The 22529-nt window shown below is 44.1% G+C and overlaps 4 long non-coding RNA genes across 11 annotated transcripts in view; 2 read left to right on the forward strand and 2 right to left on the reverse strand.

The window, feature by feature from the left end:
• The first annotated feature begins 508 nt into the window (after positions 1 to 508).
• LOC108348527 (uncharacterized) lies at positions 509 to 11680 on the forward strand. Its single transcript, XR_015641169.1, has 3 exons — positions 509 to 803; positions 6064 to 6118; positions 9781 to 11680. It is a non-coding gene; the product is annotated as an uncharacterized LOC108348527 (long non-coding RNA).
• LOC102546683 (uncharacterized) lies at positions 4590 to 13627 on the reverse strand. 7 transcript variants are annotated; one of them, XR_015641159.1, is made up of 7 exons: positions 13578 to 13624; positions 12357 to 12497; positions 10928 to 11059; positions 10487 to 10590; positions 9732 to 9810; positions 7695 to 7745; positions 4590 to 5932 (listed from the first exon to the last, which is right to left on the reverse strand). It is a non-coding gene; the product is annotated as an uncharacterized LOC102546683 (long non-coding RNA). The 7 variants fall into 7 exon arrangements; XR_015641155.1 differs by having other exon boundaries at positions 7695 to 7777; XR_015641161.1 differs by lacking the exon at positions 12357 to 12497 and having other exon boundaries at positions 13578 to 13627.
• An 81-nt stretch (positions 13628 to 13708) lies between these two features.
• On the forward strand, positions 13709 to 18283 carry LOC148000037 (uncharacterized). Of its 2 annotated transcripts, none has more exons than XR_015641168.1 (2): positions 13709 to 13776; positions 17771 to 18283. It is a non-coding gene; the product is annotated as an uncharacterized LOC148000037 (long non-coding RNA). The 2 variants fall into 2 exon arrangements; XR_015641167.1 differs by having other exon boundaries at positions 13746 to 14160.
• The window catches only part of LOC102546543 (uncharacterized), a 51129-nt gene continuing 44364 nt past the window's right edge, over positions 15765 to 22529 (reverse strand). The window contains exon 4 of the long non-coding RNA XR_015641163.1: positions 15765 to 16168. This is a non-coding gene — a long non-coding RNA (uncharacterized LOC102546543). The remainder of the gene's footprint in view (positions 16169 to 22529) is intronic.

Here is a 22529-nt window from a genome sequence, read left to right on the forward strand (position 1 = left end):
AACGGTAAATTTTTTTTTATTACATAATTGCCTCTCTTATTAATCTGCAATGGGAAAAAAAAAAAAAAAAAAAACAGAGCCTAGGAGAGCCTGCTCCTGTCCTATTTACTCTCACAAAGAATCCTTCGGAGCCATTGTACTGCTTCATTTCCCACTGACTGAAAGAGAACTTGGCTAGGGACTGGCAATTCTAGTAACCTTCTCACAGTCCATTTATCTCTAAATGCCAGTCCCCTGGTGGGGGTCCTCCATCCCCTCAGACTATTTTTTTTTCATTACGTTCCCTATATGCTTTGCTCTCCAAAACACCTTTGAGAAGAGAAAAAGAAAAGGCAAAACAGACAGACTCCGGAGCTTTAAGGCAGTGACCTTGCTTTCGACCCACCCCCACCCCCCATTCCTGAGAAAAAACGAACTTCCCATTGTTTAAGTCCCTGGTCACCATGTCCCTTCTCTAGTAACATAAGTCATAATGCCTTCCCAATAGAACTGAGTATCTCTATGTCCTGGAGTCACACTGAGCCTTGGCCGGACCTAGTCGGCTTTGGGCATCGGTGCCAACGTGGGTAGCAGCCGCTGAGTCAAGCGATTTGGATGACCGAGCGGCTGGAGTGGCAGAGCAGAGCTGCCATGTGACTCGGTTTGCTGGCAGAGAGCTCACCTCACTTCCACTCCCGAGGCCTGGACCAAACCAGGCATGGTGGCACTGGCCTGTGATCCCAGAGTCCAGGAGGTGAAGGCAGGAGGATTAGAAGTTAAAGCTTGTCTTTGGCTGTGAGTTCAAGGCCATCCCGGAGGGCTAGGTGAGACCCTGTCTCTGATTAAACCAAAAAGCAGAATACTTTATTATAATAGGTGTCCTTGGAAGCTATAGTTTATCTCCTTTCCCTTTTGACCAAAAACAAACAAACAAACAAACAAACAAACAAACAAACAAACAAGCAAACAAACCCCCAAAACCAAACCAAATCAAAAACCATTAGCTGCTAGAGGTCAAGTCTGCTGTGATGTTCCAGTCAGGAAAGAAGGCTCTTCTGCTGCACGAGAGGAAGACTTTTCAAAGACGTTGCTTCATTGCTCTCCCCTCGTCTCCAGCTCTTTACATCCTGGAGCCCCCAAGTGTGGAGCCCCCTCTGCTTCTTTCTACTTGTAAAGAAGCCTCTTTTCTGCCATCGAATTCTGTGCCCTGGGATTCCCAAGGAGCATCTTGCGGCAAACACGTTGGAACCTGGTAAATCTGGGAAAGTTATCCATCACGGGCTTTGCCACAGTTAGATGCTACCTACCAACCTAACGCGCGACCAGCGCGTGGTGGCTTCTGAAGCTCCGAGGCAAGACTTACCGCAGTCTCTACCCTTTGCTTTCACTGTTGCTTTCTTGGAGCTCTGACCATTTGTCTCTCTTGTAGCGTGGGCAGGGGGCTAGGAAATTCTTTTTGGGCATGGAGGTAGGACATTCTTTTGTGAGTAAGCTTTGCCATTCACGAATTAGGCTCCCTTGAGCTCTTCCTCGCAGCTCTTAGCAACGAGCGAGCTCTGGCAAACAGGAAAGGAAACAACAATCAGAGAATTTGTTACTTGAGCTTCAAACCCAGCACTCTTGGAGAGGCCTACCAAAGCCGCAAGCTGCAAGCCTCAGAGAAGAGTTTAGTAGCAGTTGCCAGGCAGATTTGTTTGTTTGGGTGGTGGTTTAAATAGGAATGACACCCATTGACACCCATATACTCATTTCTCTTTCTTTCTTTCCTTTCTTTCTTTCTTTCTTTCTTTCTTTCTTTCTTTCTTTCTTTCTTCCTTCCTTCCTTCCTTCCTTCCTTTCTTCCTTTCTTCCTTTCTTCCTTTCTTCCTTTCTTTCTTTTTCTTTTTTTTGAATGCTTGGCCCATAGGGAGTGGCATTAGTAGGAGAGGTGGCCTTGTTGGAGGAAGTGTGTCACTGTGGGGACAGGCTTTGGGGTCTCCTAGGCTCAAGCTACTACCAGTGTGGCACACAACCTCCTTCTGCAGATCAAGATGGAGAATTCTAGGCTCCTTCTCCAGCCCCACATCTGCCCACATGCGGTCATGCTTCCCACCGTGAAGATGATGGACTGAACCTCTGAAACTGTAAGCCAGCCCCAGTGAAATGTTTTCCTTGATAAGAGTTGCCGTGGTCATAGAGTCGCTTCCCAGCAATGAACCCCTCAGACAGTTGATTTGTGTGTGTGTGTGTGTGTTTGGGGGAATTTTTTGAGGCAATTACAAACTTGATACATCGCAAGAGTGACCTTGAACTTCTGACCCTCCATCCTCATCTCCTTTGTGTTGAATGCTGGGATAAAAGCCTCGTTTGTATTGTGCTCCAGATCAAACCCCGGTGCTTCTTGCAAGCATCCCCCCAGCTGAAATGCAACCCTAGTCGCCCAACTTTGTTTCAATTTTATTTTATTTATTTGTTTGAAGAGTTCTCAGGCTGGCCTTAAACTCACAGTGATCCTCCTGCTTCAGCCTTCCAAGTGTAGCCCCATTTCTTTGGTTCTAGGGATCAAACCCAAAGCTTTATGCACACTAGACAGGTGTTCTACCAACTGAACTATGTCCTCTCTGTTGAGTCATGATATAGTCTTAAAGCTCCTTCTCAGTGCAGGTTTAAAGGCAATCTGATACATTCTTTATGGTGCCAGCAGAAACATACCTTTGAAAATTGCTTTACTCTCTGCCCCTTCTGTAGGCTCAGAAGCTGTTTTTTTTTTTCATCTTTATTAAATTGAGTATATCTTATTTACATTTTAAATGTTATTGATTTTCCCGGTTTCCAGGCCAACATCCCCCTAACCCCTCCCCCTCCCCCTTCTCTATGGGTGTTCCCCTCTCCATCCTCCTCCCATTACCGCCCTCCTCCCAACAATCCCGTTCACTGGGGGTCCAGCCTTGGCAGGACCAAGGGCTTCCCCTTCCACTGGTGCCCCTACTAGGATATTCATTGCTACCTATGAGGTTGGAGCCCAGGGTCAGTCCATGTATAGTCTTTGGGTAGTGGCTTAGTCCCTGAAAGCTCTGGTTGGTTGGCATTGTTGTTCATATGGGGTCTCGAGCCCCTTCAGCTCTTTCAGTCCTTTCTCTGATTCCAGAAGCTGGGTTTTGAGCAGTAAGAGAATTAATGTTTGTTCTAATGTCAGGCAGGAGTTAACAATTCATAAAATACGTAGGAAGCAGATACAGCAGATAAATAGTATCCCAGCCTCAGAGGGCAAGAAATGGAGGGACAGAGCTGTCAGGGGAGGAGGCTTTGTTGGTGAGAAGAGGCAAACCTTGACGCTGTCCTCCTGGGGGCTAGCGCGTAAATTGCCATCGTTGCCTTGTGTGCCTTGCTTCTTTCTGGCTGTGGGAATAAAAGCATCCTGGTGAATGACCAGAAAGTCTGGATTCAGGATCTAAGGTTTTTGCTCTATTTGCAGAAAACAATCAAGGGTTCTAACGGAAAGGAAGACTCAGCTTCTGAAGCTGGGAGGGGAGCTAGGAGAGCCAACAAGGAATACTCATCCCCCACCAAAAACCAACTATAAAAATAAAGGAAAGGGGGAAAAATGACTTGCTAAGCTTGAAAAGTTGTTTGCTATTCATTCAAGCCCAGGCAGTAGCATCCTAGGGCACAGCAGCATCTTGGGCACAGCAGCATCTTGGGCACAGCAGCATCTTAGGGCACAGCAGCATCTTAGGGCACAGCAGCATCCTAGGGCACAGCAGCATCCTAGGGCACAGCAGCGTCCTAGGGCACAGCAGCATCCTAGGGCACAGCAGCATCCTAGGGCACAGAAGCATCCTAGGCACAGCAGCATCCTAGGCACAGTAGCATCCTAGGGCACAGCAGCATCCTAGGCACAGCAGCATCCTAGGCACAGCAGCATCCTAGGGCACAGCAGCATCCTAGGGCACAGCAGCATCCTAGGGCACAGCAGCATCCTAGGCACAGCAGCATCCTAGGGCACAGCAGGGTGGTAGAACAGAGCCTTCTTCCCACCCGTGGAGCATCAGCTTGAACAAGCATTCATCCACCAGGACAGAATCACAAGAACTGAGGGAGCTGTCTCTGGGTATGGCACACTGGGACCACAGAGGAGGGCCCCAAGGACAGTTTCTGTTTCTTGAATTACTCCTCCCCCAGATTTCACGGAGCAACACAGTTGAGATATTGTTTGCTGTGGGAAACACTAAATTAGATATGATACTTTACCTTCAACCTCAGTACTGGGCTTGCCGCAGTAAAACCGAGGGCCAGGAAGACCCTGTAGAACCCTAATCTCTGTGCTGGTACCCACAGGGCTTAAAGACAAACCTTAGCACCAAAAGAGGACCTCAAGACAGACGTGGCTGTGACTGACATGAGAGACAGGACAGTCTCCTTGATGACATTGGGAAGCTAGATGTCCACATGCCAAAGGATTCAATTAGATCCTTCTTCCTCACCATGCATTCAACTCAAAATGGGTTTAAAAAATGTAATGTAAGATTGAAGTATGAAACCACTAGATGAATATATAGAGGAAACTCCATGATGTTAGTCTAGGGGGTGGTTTGGGTTATATTTACAAAGCAGAGGCAACAACAACAAATGGATGGACGGAATGATATCGAATGTATTCTGGCAGATAATTAAGACAGGTAGATACAAATATGAATAGATAGTTCAGGAACGAATGCATATAAATGGCCAGCAGGTGTAGGAAAAATGCTTCACCCTGCTAATTACCAGAGAAATGTAGATAAAAGCACATCGAGTTACTACCCAACTCTTGTTAGAATGGCTGCTTTAAAAAAAAGTTTTATTTATTTTATTTATTTTTTGAATGGCTGCTTTCAATACGACAAAATAAAATAAATGTTGCTGAGGCTGTAGAGATAGGAGGCCCTGGTCCACCCTTGGTAGGAATGCAAACTAGTACGGCCAGTGTAGAAAGCAGTAAGGATGCTTCCACACCTGACTACTAGACCCACCGCATGCCTCAGTGACCCCACTGACAACTCTGTGTCTAAAGAAAATGAATCGGCGTGTTGAGGAGGAATCTCTACGTGCATATTTATAACAGTACTATCTGTAAAAAAACCAAGATGTGAAATCTATGTACGTGTCCTTCAGCTGATGACTAGAGGAAGAAACTGTGGAACACAGAAACCATGATAGGCACACGGACATGAAAAAGAAGGGACCCTGCCAGTTACAACAGGATGGATGAAACAGAAGGACACTCGCGTAAGAGAGCCATGCGCCGAAAGGGAAGCTTCACATGCTGTACATAGGCAACGTCTAAGGTATTGGCCTTGTGTCAACGAAGGTAGAATGGCGGTTCCCAGAGTCTGGGGGATTCCTCAGAAGGAAAAGATGGAAGGATGTTAGTTAGTCAAAGGACACATGATCATAGATGCCAGAGAATAAAAAAAGATCAGTTGTTCCCTGTGGTGAGAATAGGAAGTGATTGCTGAAATACAGAAGTTAGAACGCTAACTGTTCTGACAAAAGCTATAGCTATAACGAGACCATGTATTTTGGGATTAGCTGGATTTGCCTCTTCCACAATATATCTCTATCATCTATTATCTATATCAATATCATCTATGTCTATCTGTATCATCTGTATCTATCTATCGATGTCAAAGCAGAATATTCTTTAAAATTTTTTCAACTTCTATTTTATTTGGGGTGTGTGTGTGTGTGTGTGTGTGTGTGTGTGTGTGTGACAGAGAGAGAGAGAGAGAGAGAGAGAGAGAGAGAGAGAGAGAGAGACGCCGGCATGTGCATGCACATGTAGTTCCTATGGAGGCCAGAAGAAGGAATTCCTTGGCGTTAGAGCTACTGACAGTTGTAGGTCACTCAAAGTGGGTGCTGGCATCTGAACTCCAGTCCTCTGCAGGAACAGCCAGCACTCTTCACCCCTGAGCCATCTCTCCAGCACCATGTTCTGGATGATAAATAAAATGTTGCCAATTAAAAATTAAGGCAATCCTGGTTTATAACAAGATTAACAAAGAGTTCTAATTAGGGATCTCAGCTGCTACCTTGATAACAATGATAGCCTTTTTTTTTTAACAGTTTGTCCCACCATGAGGAAAACAGATGAACGAGGTCATCCCTTCTTTTGAAGGAGGTAAGCAACATGAATTAAGTTTGTGGAGCATTAAAAGTTGACCAAGAAGATGCCAAAACAGAGCGTCAGTTATCCATATTGGTAATGGGGTGACCTTTAGATGAGAGTTTTCAGATCAGCTTGCAGAAGCTCGGGACCTTAAAGTTTGTTTCCAAGATGAGTGTAAGAAAGGGGACTGGAGTCAGCTGGTGTGTGGGGACTTCCTCTGCCCAGTGTTCTGTTCTGCACCAGTCACAAGCCATTCCCCACTCTCTGTGAAAGTGGTGTGCCAGAGTCAAGAGTGAGTCATCCTGGCATAAGTGTCACTTGACCATTTCACAAAAATAGAAACAATGTCACTGTGAGCTCCTTGACATTTCTGCTTCTGCTGATAATATCCTATTAAATAGATATAAATGATGCCACAGGCAATTATCAGAGCTGCACTCGGGCTTCAGAAGAAGCTTAGAGAGAAACTTCAGGCCTATCACTTTGTTTTTAGTTGACGTCCTACTTCTGAGTTGGTTTTCGTGTTTGATGTCAGAATCAGGACCCCTGCCATGTTATTATTTCCAGGTTAGAATATGGGTGGCAGTCTACTCAGAGAATGGGCTGTTTCTCTATTTTTACCATATCCTCACTTGCCAATGGGAGGATAAGATATGCCTAGGAACATAAATGCATTTCCAAATCATCATGGGGCAGATGAGAGGCTAGACTAGGAATGACCCCTCCAAGAACTGTTTGTGTGTATCTTCTCATGAGAAAATGTCTTACTCATCTTAAATACCATAGATTTCCATAATATCGTCTCACCGTATTAATGGTCAGATTCAGGGCGTGCCATTGTTTGAGTCATTCATTCACTCACTTAGTTAAGGTATTTGAGAACAAGGAGTTCAAAGATGCTTCACCTAAGGGAAATCTAAAACTGTAGGGCCATGTGTGGCCACCCTCATTTGCAGACACTGATACTGATGTGTGTTCTTTTTGCATCTATTTGCTTCTCTTGAGAATGGGAAGATCCAGGAATGTCAGCTGCTTGTTTGAATGAATCTCTGTTCAGTAGCTAGCTATCCCAGTTTGCTTTCTATTTCTGTCATCGATGCCATAACCAAAAGAGTCTTGGAGGGTTTGTTTGGATTACACAATGTGGTCACAGTTCATCATTGAGGGAATTCAGGGCAGGAACCCAAGGAAGGACCCTGGAGACTGGGAACACCAGCAGAGACCATTGAGGGACACTGTTTACTGGCTTGTAGTCTATGATTTTCTCAGTTTACTTCTCTGTACAAAACCACCTGCCCAGGACTGCTACCACCAGAGTAGTAGATCATGCCTTCTAACGTCAATCACCAATTAAGGAGAAGCCTCCATAGACTTGCCTACAGGCCAATTTGATGAAGGCAACTTATCAATTGATGTTCCTAGATGTTCCTAGTCATCTCCTAGATGACTCTTGCTTGTGTCAAGTTGACAGAAAACTAACACCATAGTTTCTTACTCATAAGGACTAAGGCTTTGCTTGGATTTTTGTTTTTTATTTGATTGACTTTCCAAGGCTGCTATTGGAATAATAACCCAATCCCTTGTTTACCTGATGGCTCAGTTCCTCACTCGTTTGCATCATATGGTTATTCAGTGTAGACTGAGGGAAAGATTTAAAGTCGGTGTGAGAACCTACAAAATACCAACAGAAAACCTGTAATAACAGAGTCTCTGTAATACAGATGGCGTTTTGTGTCAACCTTGGGCTTTTGTGCTGAAGGTGGGTGTATAGATAGATAGAGGGGGAATCAATATGCCATTTGCCGAGGGGAAGGCTGGCAATAAATAAATAAATAAATAAATAAATAAATAAATAAACAAACAAACAAACAAACCAACCAATCACCTTTTAAAAGCGTCACCTCTGATTAGGAAAAAGGAACAAAGAGTAAATTTCTCATGAACGGTGAGGCCACGGGATATCCCGAAAGGGCATTCAGTTTACAATTGGTCAATATGACCTGAAATTCTGCCTGTGTGCCTCCCAGCTTTGGGATTGTGGGAAGAGTCTTGCTTTTCTTCTGAACCATTGTTTCTTTCTCTTATACTGAGCAATGAATTCCTGGGCACCTCTGGAGGATTAGGGCACTCAATGGATTACACTGCGAAGTGTGTTCATGTGTTTTCGTGATCAGGTTAATTTTTATTGAACACCCAAAGTAGAAAGTAATCAAGATTTTCTATTGAGTGTGGGAATGTGACTTTATTGTAACACATTCTTATAATGTGCATACAACTTCAGAGAGCTGCAGGTAGGCGAATAATTAGTTGTTAATAATACCTTTATCTAGTGTGCGGTAGTCAGTCACCTGTGTGGCAGTCAGTCACCTTTCTGAAGGGGCCTCTCATACCACAAAACTACCTAGAGGTGACAAGTTCCTGGTGACCATGTTCTACTGAGCCCCAGGTGGTTTTCTGGTCCAGGATTTTGGGTAGAAATATGAACCTGCTAGCCTGTAATTCACAAAGATCTGCCTATGTCTGCCTCCCAGATGCCAGGTTTAAAGGGTCCCTGCCCTTTTCATTTTAGCAGTGTCATCAAGTCATTCTGAGACCCAGATTCTCCACAGCAGCCAGCAGGTCAAAGGACAGCGTGTGTTTATGTGTGTACCAGTGTGTAGGTTCCACTTGTGCGTGTGCACGGAGAAGCCAGAGGACACCTTCAGATGTTACCTACTGGTACTATCCACTTGTTGTTTGAGACAGTCTGTCACTGGCTTGGAACTCAAGAAGTAAGCTCGTATGTCTTCAGTTCATTGTATCTCTTCAGACAGAGAAACTCACAGCTGCCGTCGGAACAGCTAGCCCCTGGGGTCCACCCACCTATACCTCTACCAATGCATGGCTTCATCTAGCCAACTAGCCTCTGGGGCTCCCCCACCTACACCTCTACAAGTGGGTGCCACCATCATGCCAGTATATTTTCTCCCACTTATGAGTCCTGGGAATTAAACCTCGGTTCTTGCAAGGCAAGCACTTTACCAATAAAGCTCTCTCCCCTGCTCAGGGACATATTTCTTGTGAAATCAAATTCTCATCTCTTTTCTTTGATGGTCATGGCTCATTTTTCCTTCTCGCTGTACTGTGTCTTTGAGCATTCTTTCTACTCCCTGTATTTTAATGCATAGCACATCACGGAGTAGGACAGCTCTGTCTCTATTATTGACCAACTCCAGAATTCCGTTGAACAGTTACTGAAATTCCTTGAGCCATTTTTTGTAACATGTCTAAAGTATTTCTAGGCTCTTAATGCCATTGAAAACATTTCTTGGAAAACATATATAAAATGTGCTATATTTGGGTACTCATAAACATGAGGTTGTTTCCCTTAAAAGCCGATGTGTTGTGTTGGTATTGCTGGCTCTCACAGTGCCTCAGGCATCATGGTTGCTCCATGCATGTTTGGTGATGGGGATGGCCCTGGCTTCTGATCCACGGTGATCAATCCATGGAGATTTATTTTCTTTCTGAGGTAGGATGTTTGCTGTGGGAATCTGTTGGATTGCATTATGGCTTCTAGTCTTTTTTTCTTTTCCATAGACAGTGAAATCTGACCATCTGGTTTTCACAGAGGGCTTTGACATACCTGGGTCGATGACAGGCAAGACATGGGAACATTTTCTCTATCTCTTCAGACAGGGAAACTCACTGGTGCCATCGGAACTCTGAAAACGCCAAGAATTCTGAGAATGAAGAAAACCCAACGTGATACCCACCCTAAACCACCAGTTACACAATTGTCTCAAGACTCCGAGATAATCTAGGTTCAATCAAGTTTATTTATTGGACCTCATCATTACATATATCTGGAAGCCCAGTTCTCTAACACAGTCCAAGAGACGAGATGATAATCTGGAGACCTTATTTGCAGTAGGGTGGGACAGTCTTGTGTCTGGTCTCTTAAAACAAGCAACATGACTTTATGATCGAGGGAGCAGTGCCCTTGACCATCAACCATATGGGGAAAAAAATCAAGCTCATGGAAGCCATGTAAACTTGTTAAAGGCCTTTGCCAAGCGATTTGTAGATTTCCCCACGTTTTCACATGTATGCAAACAGACAAGGGCAAACTAATAGTAACACAATTTTCTTTGTGACTGAAGAGAGAGGCAAGAAGTAAGATGGTTAAAACTAGGCAAGTCGCACCCATCCCCCACTGCATCCCCCACCACTACCAATTTCACAAGGCCACCCTTCCCTGACCAGTCTTCATCTTCTGTCTTCCCTTCCCCAGATAAAATCACCACACATTCTTTAATAATGCCACCACTATCCTTCATACAAATTCCAAAGGGATCAAGGCCAAGGGTAGCAGTGGCCTTGTGATTTACTACTACTGACCTGAGTTTGGCTCTTGAGTGTATCAGACAGGTGTAGAAATGAAAAAGAAGAGGAAAAAGAAAGAAGAGCTCCGGTTGACAATGAAAGTGCTTCCTGGAGTTCTCCTGCAAGTGAAAGGCAAGTTCTGTTTGCCATCAGTAGAACATTTGACACCAAGCAGGGTGTCCCAGCACCATGAGTCACTCATCAATCTCGACATCTTTAAATAGAAACAAAACGATTAGTCACTGGTTCAGAACTATCTACTAGTGACTGAAGATAGATGGTTAAGGTAGCTGAATGTGAGGCAGTTTTCATACTCAGCGAAGGGAGCACAGGACAATCCGTAGGTGGGTCAGGGGAACTGCAAGATAAAGACCTCCGGTTTGGTCTAACACTTATCCTTACCCTTTAGGGGCTAAAAATAGCTTCAATGTGTAAAGAGTGCCTATGTCTACTCACCTTTCTTTCATGGCCTGTTATCTGGGAGAGTTTACCCAACTCTGGTGTCCACGCTCCAGTAGCCTTGTCTTCTCCTCCTCCACTTCAAGTTCTATATGATTTCTATTTGTTCTCTCATCTCCAGAACAGGCCCTGCCAAGAAACCATGGTTCAATTTATGCTATTTTCTCATTTTCCTGCCCGCCCGCCCTCTCCTGTGCAAAGGACACTCACAGCCCCTTTGAGTGTACCACGGTCGGTGATACGTCCATGATCTCTGATGCCCTTTCTTTATGTATAGAGACATGCACTTCTCTGTCTCAAAGGCCTGTGCCTAATTCAGATCACAGTGATCATAGATCCTGGGAGTTCAGGAGAACCTTGTGTGTAGACACGACACAGTCCACTGATGGTGTGCACTTCAGCAGACACAAAAGTGATGGGAAATCTGTATGTGATGTCACAGAGCTGTTGTCATCCATGAGTGGACACTGGCTAGTTATTGGTCTTTTTTGTTTAGAACAGTTATGTAAAATATATTGTCTGACACGATATAGTAGTAAAGATTGCCACATATTTTAGCAATAATATTAAGCATTGAGTAAGACCTGCTCAGTCACGAACTACTCTTGTTTCATAGCAACTGTAATTATTACCACCAATAATGTCATTTAATAACCAATGTGCATTTATGTGTACTTGATGGCGTGTTAAGTATTTCACACGTATTTTCTCATTTAATATTACTAATAAGCCCAAAGGGCTGTTGTTCTGACTTCTACCTATCTTTTCTGGATGAAGAAAAGCTATGTACGTAGAGTTGAAACAAAACACCATGGGTTTGTTCTTTGAAAACTCACAGGACAGAGAGCAAGGTAAAGCCCCACCACCACCACAGAGCCTGTCCTCCAAATCTCTGGCACCTGGAGAAAGAGGCAAAGCACGCCCTGGGGAGTGATTCCAGGGCTTAGGGACTTTGCACTGGGTGAAAGGCACTTAGAGCTAGAAATAGTGTCTGTGAGACTTGTACACATTTAACCTGAACCGACATTGTGCTATACCTCCGAGCATGCAAACTTCCATAGCTGAGATACAAGAAGCTGTTATTATTTTTTAAGAAGAGGGGATAATTCACTGTAAGCCTTTATTCTCCCCCCAAATAAGAATTTTTAAGCTTAATGTCATTTGTATGATTTGGCATGTAAATGCACTCCAGAATGTAGTGGTCCCCATCCTTGTAGTGAGCTGCTGGCTCTGGGAAACTCTGTCCTTGAGTGCCCAGGTAGAGGGAGACAGGGGCAGTTCAGGACAGAGACACAGAGAACTGACCAGAGCAGCGGTGACTAGTGGTGAGTCAGTAAGAGTGACTAGCAATGGCGAGAGGACAGTGGGGCTGTCAGAACACCGTGTGAGGCCTTGCCGGTTTATAAAGATCTTGATTGCCTCCCACCTGCTACGATAAAGGGGCTGTTCACCAAGGACAGGAGACTGGGATTCTGTCTTGAGTCTGCATAGACACAGATGCTTCCCGGAGTGTTTGTTTTCTCTTTAGCTTTGTCCACAAACTCCAGACCGAATGTGAGGCTTTATCCTAGATAATGCAATCTTGAATTAATACCACCTGTCCCACTTCAAGGTAGCTCCTACCTCTTAATATATAGCCACCAATGTCTGTTCCACCACACAGACTTGCAAAGGGATAGTTCTTGGGAGAGTGCAGGTTCTCAAGGTAAAATCTACCGTGTCCGGTTTTATTGTCACTACACTGCCGCACTTAGCTGCTGTGGGTGGAGCTGTGTTGTCCGGTGCCTGAGGTGGCAACACCCCCTTCCCCAGCCCATGCACAAAGCAAACAAGGACTACATAACTTGGAGAAGCCATTGATGAAAAAGACAAGATCGGGAAAGTCTCCAGGTGGTCAAACTGAGTGCACGGGAACTGATCACAAGTGTTCACTTGGGTGCTTGAAAAGTGGCTTGCAGGCTGAGAGGATTGGTTGCTCTTCCAGAGAACCCGGGGTTTAATTCCCAGCACCCATATCAGGCTAACAACTGTCTATGACTACTGTTCCAGGGGAAACTATATATTGATATATCACATGTTGTATATATTAGAAATTATATTTATCATATATTATTTTTACACAATATTATTATATCAAGTATAATCAATGTATTAATAATGTTGTTAATGGTATTATCATAATCACATTAATGGTCGAAATGATTAACTTTCTTTGAGACAGAGGGTCATGTATCCCAGGTTGGCTTTGAACTCATGATGCAGCCAAGATGTCTCTATATAAAGACGTCTACAGCATGGGCCTTTTTTTGGCGCACAGTGATATACAGACAAACATGTGTTATTGGGGGAGAAACTGGGCAGAGGAGCATTTGACCGGCCCGCACGTTTAAACGGGGTGTAGCCACCTCTGTCTTAGGATCGACCTCTAAAACCCCAGCCTTATCTGTCATAGGATCACCTCGTCGCCCCCAAGGTTCCTGTCTTAGATTGGTCAAGGGTCAGAGGAAGTTGCCCGTCCCTGAGGATAGCTACATCAGGTCATCTTCTCATTCCTCTCACTTGAGCCCAGGGGCGAAAGAGCAAGAGCCAGATGGCATTAATATAAGAGATTGTGGAAATTGAGCCTCTCCCGATAAGTTGTAGGCACCTCATCTTGTTCGTTGTCTCTCTGGTTCTCCTCAGCTGTTCCGGTCTCCAAGCGATGATAATGTACTGAAACAGAATTTCTAGGCAAAGCAGAATCTATTTGTGATTTAATAAAGCGTGTAAGTCGTTGGAAGGCCCAAGGACCAAAGGAAATCAACAAAAGTAGGCCCACAAGGGATCCCAAAATTGAGGGCAACAAGGTAGAGAGCCATGGGGATGTAGAAAACCAGTTTTGGTACCAAGACTCTTGTTGTTTTCTCTCTCTCCTTCGTTTTTCTAGGCTATCTCTCACCTTTTTTAGACTGTCTTCTACAAGTCCAGTCTTATCTACATAAACACAGCATTCCTCTTTTAAGGCTGCACAAAGTCCTCCTTGTTGTAGGAAGATTAAGTCTAGGCCTCTTCTATTTTGTAAGACTACTTCAGACAACGAGGCAACTGAGTCTTTTAAGTTAGCTAATCCATCTCTTAATTCAACAATATCCTTATCTATGGCTTCACTAAGCTGGTTATAGTATTGATGGGAAGTAACGAGGGAAGCGATGCCAGTGCCTGCACCCGTGGCCCCTAGACCTAGGAGAACGGTGAGAGTGATGGCAGTTACTGGTTCTCTTTTTACCTTGTGAGGCATATCCGAGACTTTTCCCAGGATTTAAGAAAAGTCTCTGGCTCATGTATGCTGAGTCTGGGAAATAATTGAACCAGCACACAGTAATCTTTAGTCTTTAAAAATTGAGATGTTATAACATATGTGGTTAGACCAGTGGAACATGCTAGATAAGTATACTTGGGGGCTTGTAAATATGTATTTTGATTGTCAACGATTATGGTATGATTATATATTTCTAATAATTGTTTAGGGAGGAGCATGTTCTTCCCGAGGAGGCAGCTTCCTATCCCTGAGACTTCTGTGATAGTGAGTTCTATGGTGTTCCAAGAGAGACCACCAGTGTTATTAGTATATGTGATGTTGCCAAAAGTGGCTATACCCTCATAGAAAAGAGGGTTAGCTGAAAAACACATCCAGCATTCCTCATAAATAGAGGTATTTGTTTCCTGTTCATGATATACCAAGGCAAGAGCTGAGGCGTTAAGAACAGATAAAATCAGGCTTGTGGGGGACATTGGCCCAACAGGTATGGTGGGCTGAAAAAGGGTAGTTGGAGGACTAGAGGTGTTAAAGGGGGGCTGAGTCACCACCCTGGGCGGCAAGGAACCCTGGCTATGCAATTGAGGGTTAGGCCCAATGGAGGCCTTATGTAAGTTGGGGGTGGTTTTAAATAATCTAATTTTGAAGGTTACTCCGGGGTCTCTATTGGCAACATACATCCGGAGACCCCACTCAAACCCCCTATGCCAGTTTTCTGGGGTGATCTTTTTCCCAGCATCAGTAAAAGTTATTGTAAGAGGGTTGTACCAGCCCTTGGAAGGCTCAGTGTTCCGGCATTCCTGGGTTAGAGTACTGTTTCTGTTAGAATTGTGCCACCCCTTTTTTACTGTGATATAATCCCAAGAGGAGGTAGGTTTCCAGTATGCGTCTCCTGTGGTTTCACACCCCCAGGAGGCACAATAGAATTGATCCCTGTATCCACACTTATAGTTTAGGGATCGATCTCTGTGGGATCCGGGACAGACATAAAAGTCAGTTTCCCTAATGTTGGTGCGTCGATGGACAGTGTCACAACTGACATATCTTTCATTAAAACTAGACCCATGAGGGGCTTCAATTAGGGGTAAGTATTTGTCTGCGAGGCCCCAGTAAGAATTTCCTCCTGCAGCTAGTTTACAAAAATATGGAGTTAATTGTGGCCAGGTGGGGTTAGGGCCAGTGTGGGAGGTGGTAAAGGTGGTATCTCCAGCCTCATTTATAATTACCCAGGTGTAATTCCAAATCTGATAGGGGCTTGACGTTCCGGATGTCAGCACAGTTAGAAAGAGAAGTTTCAGTAGAATCCAGTAGAACTTCATTGCTCTCCCTCTCCAGTGACGCACGAGCTATACGGTCTGAAGAGTCCTCGATTCCCGCTGCAGCTCTCTTATCTCCGTCGTCCTGTAGTCGGCCTTGCTTCGGGGTCCCTGTTCGGGCGCCACTTGTCCCTGCCAGCGGGGACCCAGTTATTCAGGGTCCCGAAGAGGCTTTCTACCTGTGGGCCAAAATGGGGGTGAAGAGAAGGAGACCAAGCAAAAGTTCTGTTGTCAAGGTCTCGTTTATTGGGATGAACATTGCAGCTTTTAAGGCTTTCAGGTAGGGGGAGTGACCTTTGTGAAATATGAAGGAGGGGGAGATGAGGGTATAGGCGGTGATAGCTGGAGGCAAAGAAGTCAGGCGATGAGGTCAGGTGGTGGAGACACTGGGTGTTGACTGAGGAGATAACTGGTATCTGCTCGAGCTGAGGCATCCCTTGAATGTTATACTCCTGTGCCGTAAATTCATGGGAGAGGCTTTATCCAACAATCTTAAGATTTATGGCAGTCATCTTCGGGGTGAGTCTCTGTGGCCAAACAGCCCAGAGTCACTTTGAACCATGCAGTCAAAAAGCAGCTAGGCCCAAATCCAATATGGCTCCGTGCACAAACAGGCAAGCAAAACACCTATGGACGAAATGCAAATAATCAAATCTTTAAAAGCTCTCACAGCCACGAATGCTCACTTGCTGTTAACACACACCGGAAATTCTCAGGTTAGGGAGAGATCTCTGCATCTCAATGGAATAAATTACTGAAGGGGTAACTTAAGCAAACGTTTTTTTTTTTTTTCCATTGTTTGCTGTGTTAGAAAGCACCATTTCCCCATTACTATATCTGTATCTGTATCTATATATAATATGGTGGGTTGAGCATGTATGCATTTATAATCTGTAAGAATATTGATCAGTATTGGAGTAGGGATATGGCTCGGTTTGTAGAGATCACTGACTATGCGAGAAGCACCAGGTTCTAGTCCCAGCACTGCATAAACTAGGAATGGAAGTACATGACTGTAATCCCAGCACTTGGGAGATGAAGGAAAGAGGTTCAGAATCTAAGGCCATCCTTGGCTGCATCACGAGTTCAAAACCAACCTGGGATACATGACCCTCTGTCTCAAAGAAAGTTAATCATTTCGATCATTAATGTAATTATCATGATACCTTTCATAACAGCTACTAATATATTGATTATACTTGATACATTATATAGTGTCATATGTAAGTTTCTGATACATACATGTGAAATTATATTGAACATCTATTATAATCTATTTGTCTATGTATCCCATATATAGATCAGAGGTGAACATTTCTATATGAATATATGAGATAGCAGCCTTAATATATCTCGGGGCTGCCTGTCAATTTGCTTATCCTCCTGCCTTAGTTCCAGACAAACAGAATTTTCTAGAGAAAAGAAAAGGACTATTTAATTCTCTCTTTGAAGTTCGGCAGCAGTTTGATTTATTATGAGGAGGAAAATTCCATTTAACATTTTCTTTGAATTTGGTGCGATGACTGTCATGCGAGAGCTGCTGGGTAAAGGCAGAACATTTCGAGCACTTAGATTTATCTTTTTTATTCATTGTTTTGGATAGAAATTGAGTGCCAACTCTTTCACTTGCTATACGATTTCCTGCTTATTAGTTTGGGAGCATAAGTAGCAAGCCTGTCCCTTTCCACGCTGGATGAGGTGACAGTGTTTTTGCCCTATGGATCAGATTTACAGAAGTCTTTCTGGAGATTTTTTGACAGTTTGGAAGTGCATTGTCCGTATTTGGATTTCTCTGATTTTGCCACTCCCTGGCCACTGGCCCCTTGTTTACCTCTGATATTCAAGGGAGATTTTCGAAGGCAGTATTCAAATGAAAAACAAAACCAAGTAGAAACACGGCTGTGGGAGGACAGGGAGAGTAAGCGCGGAACAGCTTTACTGAATTAGTAAGCGTGTCTCTGCTAAAAGCTTCCTCCACCAAACGGCCTTTCTACCTTTTCCTATTGAGAGTTTAGCCGTGTGGGACTTCCGAATGTCATAATGTCCGATAACTTCCGATTGCATTAGCAAGTTTCCATTTGGCTATTTGGTTATTTAAAGTTCTTGAAGAAGCCCTGTTTCCCCCGCACCTCCACTATGGCTGTGAGGTGAAGTATTGCCCGGTTCCTCGAACTCTTGTATTATTATATAACTGTAGCCAACGTGATAATATACAGCATGTTCTTACAGAGTCTCTGTGGCATATTCTGTTCTGAAAACCCTGAGGCCGACTCAGAGAAAGAGCAACAGGAGAGACAGAGGCACAGAGCCGGAGCAAACCGGCAGGGCATACCCTTGAAAGAGTAAGCTGACCCCCTGGCTGTGTAATGCACTTGATTCTCCTGGGAAGAATGAAAAAACCAGGAAACTGCTCCCTTCCACATAAACCAGGGTTTCTGGATCACAAATCATCGCTTCCTGAGTCCAAGGCGGGGTGCTTGTCAACAGGGGAAGGCCATGAAGAAGAGCTCACCACATTAACATGGTTACCTCATTTCCACTGACTGGACTACAAAGGCATTTCAAGCTCAGTACTTCTATTGGGCACCTCCTGAGTACTACACTTGGTCGTGTAGACACAGAAACGAGCAGGAGTCTGCTTGTCGCCCAGCAGCTTGTGACACTTAATGATAACTGCCCAGCGTGGAGGTTGGAGTGTGGGAAAATACTTATAAGACATTGTAATAAATGCTTTATAATAAATAAGTGGATATATAATAAACGACATATCAAGAGGGATTAACAAGATGCCTTGAAAGTGGAGAAGGAACTTCAGATAAAAGAAGCACCCCAGGGAGGGGAGGCCTCGGAAGGAGGTAGGCACAAATCAAATACAAGGGACAGAATGTGTTTGGAGAGCGTTACGTCATTGCTGAGATGGCTGGGAAGTTGGCTTGCATAGCTTCTTTGGAAGTGTAGCAACCCATCCCTTTGTGTTTTGGGATTCAGAAGGAAGGGTGTGGAAGTGGTACACAGGAGAGGACTATTGAATGTGCACAAGACAACTGCAAAGGACAAAGTCAGGGGGCAGCAGTGACAATCCAATGTCAGACTGCACCGGATTCGAAGAATGCATTTATAAAAATATGTACTAACAAATTAGTGCGGAATGCACATCTTCAGACTTGGTCTGCATATAGAGTTTATCTAAAGACAACCAACTTCAGGGATAGAGGGGACCGTGGAGTTTCTGGCTTGCTGTGGTAGGTTGCTGGGCAGCCCACATGGCAGATAAAGGGACACATTGGTCAGCGAGTATGCTTTTGGACGCGTTGAGGTGAGGTAACTCTCAGGATACCCGGGTGGAAGCGCCCAGATGATTCTATATATAGGCATTTGTTGCTAAGGAAACTTTTGGCTTAGTTCTCACATCAGTCTGAGCTCCGGAGAGGGATAAAAGAATCCAGACATAGTAAAGAAGGAGCCTAAGAGCCTGGGGGGATTTCTTATACCTGGTCTTTCTTCCAGCCTATCATCAGAAGTACAAGGAAGAGACTGGTGAGGGACCCGTGAGGTGAAGGGGAGGAAGGAGGAAGGTATACGCTAGGAGCTTAAAGAGATCAGAATTTTCTGGTGACGGATCCAGCTGCAGCAGACACTCTTGGCAAGTTGTGAAAAATAAGGGGCTGGGAGAATTTATTGACAATGACACGGGAGACGGGACAAAGCACAGATCAACTATGAGTCAGGTAACTTCAGAGTGGAAAAGGTATTGATCTCTTCTCTATGAAAATAAGTCATTCATTTCAGTCCTCAAACGGAATGTTTGCCCCTCAGGGCCAAAGGCTGACTCCACTCAAGTGACCATTATGAGAGTAAATATTACTGTTCATCATAATTTCTAAGTAAGGAATGTGATAAACTCACTACAGATAATAACCCAGACCCCTTAACACACGCTTTCTTTGTGATGAGTAAGCAGAAACCTATCTTCTTTGTGTGTAAGAGTTGGAAGCTGGCTCATTACCCTTGAACGATGAGGCAGCCCTCTTTCCTGGTGGCTTATCCTAATCTAACCTTCAGGAAAAGTACATTATCAAGAGCCTCTCAAAGCATCATAGAATTTGTTTTGGCTTTGTGTGCTGTGACAGATACCTGAGATGATTAATTTATAAAGGCTTATTTTGCTTCCTAGACTTGGAGGCTCTGGTCCATGACTGGTCCGTGCCATTTCTTTGGTCTTGTGGTATAGTGAGGAAACAGATACTTCTCAGCCTTCCTCCAGAAAGAGAAAGAGCGAAGTCTTAAAAGCCACCTAAGTACAGTCACCTCAATGGCCTAAAGAATTCCAGCTTCTGGCCTGCGTTGGGCAGTCCCATCATCTGCCGCAGCTGACACACAGAGGCCAAAGCCTTCACACACAGGCCTCTGAGGAGCAGTCAGGACCCAGTCTCCCTCCCAATTCTGACTTTTTATCTCTGTCTCTGGAAAGCCACACGGATGTTATAAAATATTATGAAATACAGTGGGCTACAGCACTGAGAAACACTGACTTATTTAAAAATTAAGTTAGGAACAGATTTCCACAAATTAAGGAAATGCTAGAAATTTAAGTACAATTTTCAGTGGAGTTGAAATAGTAAGTAGCTTCCTGTTGACCTGAGGTGAACCAGGAAGTGTTTTATTATACCTTGTCATTTTCGTTAATTTTAGGACGTTCTAGATATTTGCAAGACAAACTTTCTCTGTGTAGCCCTGGCTGTCTTGAAGCTCACTGTGTAGACCAGGCTGACCTCAAACTCAGAGATCCGCCTGCCTCTGCCTCCCAAGTGCTGGGATCACAAGCATGTGCTACCACTCCAAGATACTGTAAATTTTATACAAAAAATTGCTCAGAATTGAGGTTTTATCCCAACAAGAGAAGTTGTAGTTGGTCATAGATCTGACCTTGGTAGATATAAATGGAAGGAGCATTTGTGCTTGAACATAAATTATTCTCTGTACATAGTCTCTGATTTGCTTAGAATTTTCTCAACCGTATATAAAACTGTGTTGTTGGACATGCTTGGGAAGCCAGTGTGTGCTGTGGTTCATAAACCTAAAGGGCAAACCCCACTGACATTGTGTGGCAAACAGGCGGACACTGAGCTATATCTCCAGGCCCATTTTCTCACTGTTCGTCTCGATCAAGCCCTTCCTATGTGAGCTTCCATTTGCACGGTGGTTCCACTGAAAAACCTCTGTTGTCGGTGACATAACCGTCACTTGCCAGATCCTTTGGCAGTTGCCATTCTTCATCTTATTCCTGTGACATGGGTAACTGTCCCCTCCCTAAGGCAGCGGTTTCTGCCCCTGTCCATTCCCTACCTTGCCTTGTGTTCTCTTGTCTTCCTAGACAGAACCTATTGGCTTCATTTCCTCTCATTCCCTAACCAGTGTGTTCAACAAAAATATAGCATGATCCACACATGTGATGTCAAATCTCCCACTGTTTGGATTCCGTGTTGTCAGTAAAAGAAAACGGATGACATTAACATTAATAGCATGTTTAAATCAATCTGATATGCCCCAAACATTAAAATTTCAAGAAATAGTAAGCATAAATCAATATACCAGTATGATAATATAAATTATTTTCAAATTATACATATAGTTCTCAAAATCCAGTGAGTCATCTGCACTTTCAGAAGAGATTAGCTTGGATGAGCATAGGTTCCCATAGCCACTTGTAGCTGCCATATTGGATAGCATAGTTCTACATGCTAGGATGCTCCAGGACCCAGCCCCTACTCTGTCTGTAAGTCTTATCTAAATAACCTAGGTGAGCATAAATTTTCTATAGACTGACTTAGTTATTTGGTAAGTATATGTCAAACTAATATGTTCTAAATACTAGTTGTCCGACAGTGAGCAAAATAAATGAAGACGTGAATAAACAGAGTTCCTTCCCTGGTGGAGTCCATTTCCTAGTAGGAAAGAAACAGACAAAAAGCAAGAAATTAACAAGCATGTTAATTATATGACATAACGGAACATGCTGAGAGCTGAGGTAGGGGCGTGACATTAGGGGAGCAAAAGAGGGATTGAGTGATGTAGGGCTTTTTGTGGAGCACTAAAGTGACTCTGGCTTTTACCTCTAATGGCGAGCAGGAGAAACCCATGGCTCGACTTAAGCTATGAAGATTGTTTGGGCTGTCGCACTGAGAATACAGAGTAGCAGGTGGTGGGGTGGATGTGGCCAGACAGCTGACTGCTGCTGTAATCTGGGCTGAGAGATGCTGATGCTGGCTGTGGTGGTTCACCTCTACCTCTGTTGTCAACTTGAGCAGATCTACAGCCCCCTAGCAAACAAACCTCTTGCTATGTCTGTGAGGAAGCTTCTCCAATACAGTTCAGTGATGTGAGAAGACCCACACTAACTGTGGGAGGCAACATTCTGAGGACAGGGGCCTGCACTCAATAAAACGGAGAAAGGAGACCGAACAACAGTGTTCACTGCTTCTTGTTTCTTGACAGAAGATGAAAAAAAATGAATGAAAATAAATAAATTAATATAACCAATACACAGACTCTCTGCCGTAATGGGGTTCTGAGATCAGCAACTGGCCCTGGCAGGATGGACTCTCCTTTGGAACTGTAAGTCCAAATAAACCCTTCCTCCTTATGTTGCTTCTTGGCAGGCATTGGTTCATAGCCTTGAGATAAGTAACAAAGCGATGACCTTGACCCTGTTACCTGGCAACGCAGTAAGAGTCCTAAGAAGTTCTCTCACAGCACCTGGGAATCAGCTTCACATATCCAGCCGGTTCAGGGACGTAGAACAAACGTCTTGCTGATGGGTAGTCATTTGACTTTTAATTAAGTTAAGATTCAGTTCTTCACAAACACTATCTTAGCCCTGTTTCAAGTTGGTAGCCTCTGTCTTGGATACCACAGATACATACTGCTTGTCTTTCCAGAATCGTTCTGAACAGCTCTGATGTAGGCGGAACCGAGACTCCTGTATTGC

The sequence above is a fragment of the Rattus norvegicus genome, chromosome 17 (assembly GCF_021556685.1).
Source record: "Rattus norvegicus strain SHRSP/BbbUtx chromosome 17, alternate assembly SHRSP_T2T, whole genome shotgun sequence".
NCBI classification, from domain to species: Eukaryota; Metazoa; Chordata; class Mammalia; order Rodentia; family Muridae; genus Rattus; species Rattus norvegicus.